At 40.2% G+C, this 2,979-nt stretch overlaps 1 pseudogene; it reads right to left on the bottom strand.

The window, feature by feature from the left end:
* Window positions 1-529: 529 nt before the first annotated feature.
* Window positions 530-1,270, bottom strand: LOC149178203 (putative protein phosphatase 2C 25 pseudogene; annotated as a pseudogene).
* Window positions 1,271-2,979: the final 1,709 nt, after the last annotated feature.

Consider the following 2,979-nt stretch of genomic DNA (forward strand, 5'->3'; position numbering starts at 1 on the left):
CAAAAGCTACAAAGAGAGGCCGATAGGATTAACAAATTGGAATTGTTGAATTTTTCTAGAAGAGTTAATTGGTTTGTGGAAAACCTTGTTTTCTTGGACTAGATCATTGTGCAATTACTTTTCTTTAGATGTTTTGTTTATATCTATATTACAAGGAACACATTGAATGTCTTATTTCATTTTAGAGTAAGTTAATTACACAAAATCAAGAGGTTAAGTTAATTACCCAAAATCAAGAAACCTCTATAGATGGCCAAGCATATACGAAGAATACATCTCATTCATATGCAATACCAAATCCATCTTTTTCTTTTCTTTGAGGAAAATTTCAAAAGCATGAGCACATGCTATTTCATATGCACAATAAACCCAACTTCTGAAATTTCAATGCTTGGATGCATCAAATTCATATGCTACAGTAAACCCTTATTTTCCTTAAATTTCAATCCATAAACACATCCATTCATGAGCCATAACAGAACCACAAAAAACAAAACCTAGCCCTGCAATGCCAGAGCATTATCCCCATTCAAAAGCAAAGAAGTAGAAAATATAAATTCCAGTGTTGCACAGTCTTGACTGCGCAAACCCAATCAGATGTTATTTCAATCTTTTTTGTGTCTAGTCCAGCTGTTATCCATTCTTTCATGTGTGAATCGCCTATTGCCCTAGTTATCGCTAAAGATCCTTGAACTCGCCAAACTCTGTGGCGGAGTTCCACAATTCCACTCAAATTCTCTATCCATTGTCTCTCGTCCTCCCTTCCAGCTCGATGATCACATGTAAGGGCTTCAGAAGCACCATCTCTGCTAATAACTGCTCGACAATCCCCAGCGTTAGAAACCACTAAGTTACCATTTATAATGAGAGCAGTTACACAAGCAGTACCGCTGCCAACCTCCTGCTTCAAAAATCCTGCATCTGTTGTTAAGTAGCCAGCTCTAACAGCCTGCTCAAGAATATCCGTTGTTTCATCTTCCAACCCGAGCATGGCATCCACAATATTTTTCCCAATATTTTTGGTGGCGAAAGCTGTAGCTTGCTTACCGCTATGACCATCAAAGATGCCAAAGAAGGCTTGTTTGGAATGACCAAGAACATTGACCATGGCCTTGTGGGTATCCTCCATGAATTCTTGCCAACCCTTTCTAGACAAAACCGCATAATGAAAACCCTCTAAGTTGACCTCCATCATCTCCTTTATCGCTGCGCACGACGCATTCAGTTCCAGCGAGTAGAGCGGAACATCCAGCCGTTGCAGGCGTTTCATCTATAGCAAAGGCATGGGGCACTGGCCACCAATAAACAACGACCTGGTTGAGACGAAGACCGAGGGAGAATTCCCCGCAACAACACAAGACATGTTCACAATCTATGGATGCCGCATCATAAAGAGCTATTACTTCAAGATGCACCAGATCACGGATTTGGGGGTTTGGGGATTAAGTCTGCGGAGATACAGCTAAAGAGTTGGCCCCAGGTAGTTTTAATTGGTGTATGGGGTATATAATTTAATACTAATCAGTGCTTGCAAAAAGCCAGGGAAGAAGAACAGTGCTTGCCAAAAGCCAGGGAAGAAGAACAGCAACAACAACTGGCAGACCAAAGAAATGATTAAATCTGAGGCCAAGAGTGACATAAAGCGTTAGAAACCGCTAAGTTACCATTTATAATGAAAACAATTACACAAGCAGTACCAATGCCAACCTCCTACTTCAAAAATCCTACATCTGTTGTTAAGTAGCCAGCTCTAACAACCTGCTCAAGGATATCCGTTGTTTCATCTTCCATCCCGAGCATGGCATCCACAATATTTTGCCCAATATTTTTGGCGGTGAAAGTTGCAGCTTGCTTATTGCTATGACCATCAAAGATGCCAAAGAAGGCCTGTTTGGAATTACTAAGAACATTGACCATGGCCTTGTGGGTATCCTCCATGAATTCTCACCGACCCTTTCTAGATGAAATCGCATAATGAAAACCCTCTAAGTTGACCTCCATCATCTCCTTTATGGCTATGCATAGCGCATTCAGTTCCAGCGAGTAGAGCGGAACATCCGGCCACTGCGGGTGTTTCCTCTGTAGGAGAGGTGTGGGGCACCGGCCGCCAATAAACAACGACCTGCCTGAGACGAAGATCGAGGGAGAATTCCCTGCAACAACACAAGACATGTTCACAATTTGCAGATGCCGCATCAGAAAGAGCTATTACTTCAAGATGCACCAGATCACGGCTTTGGGGGTTTGGGGATTAAATCTGCAGAGGTACAACTAAAGAGTTGGCCGCAGGTAGTTTTAATTTGTGTATGGGGTATATAATTTAATACTAATCAGTGCTTGCCAAAAGCTAGGGAAGAAGAATAGTAGCAACAACTGGCAAACCAAAGAAACGATTAACTCTGAGGCCAAGAGTGACATAAAATAATGGGAAAAATCAGTAAAAATATCTTCAAGAGTGACATAAAAGAATGGGAAAAAGCAGTAAAAATATCTTGCCATGCCACGGAGTGCACAACAGAACTCAGAGGTGAAAAGAAGGAAACTCAACCGATATTTGGAAAAAGCAGTCACACTTCAAATCAACAGTTGAAAGTGTCTCACCTTATCGAATGGAGCAAGGTAAAAGTGTAGACGATTGTTGATGCATAGGAAGGCCTATCGGCCTAGTGAGTGGTCAAAATAGATTGTGTGAATTGAGTACGAGCTCAACCCATCGATCCCTCCCTTTGAATTTTTTTTTGAAACCCTATAAGGATGAATGGTTATAATTGAGGATCCAAATCTTAAAATAAGATGTAAACACTTTTTTTTTTATTAGGAATTTTAATATCTTGAAATCCCCCAATGAAATCACAAAAAGGTTCTAATAGATTTATATAAAAATTGTTTATCATGTTATTACACTAAAAAAATGATATTAAGTTCAATCTACAAGGTTGTGATGCATATGTTGAAGGTGGTTTAGAGTTAATCTGACTT

This window comes from Pinus tabuliformis, chromosome 4_1, assembly GCF_031772625.1.
Source record: "Pinus tabuliformis cultivar Carrire ecotype Pingquan chromosome 4_1, CPIR1, whole genome shotgun sequence".
Classification (NCBI taxonomy): Eukaryota; Viridiplantae; Streptophyta; class Pinopsida; order Pinales; family Pinaceae; genus Pinus; species Pinus tabuliformis.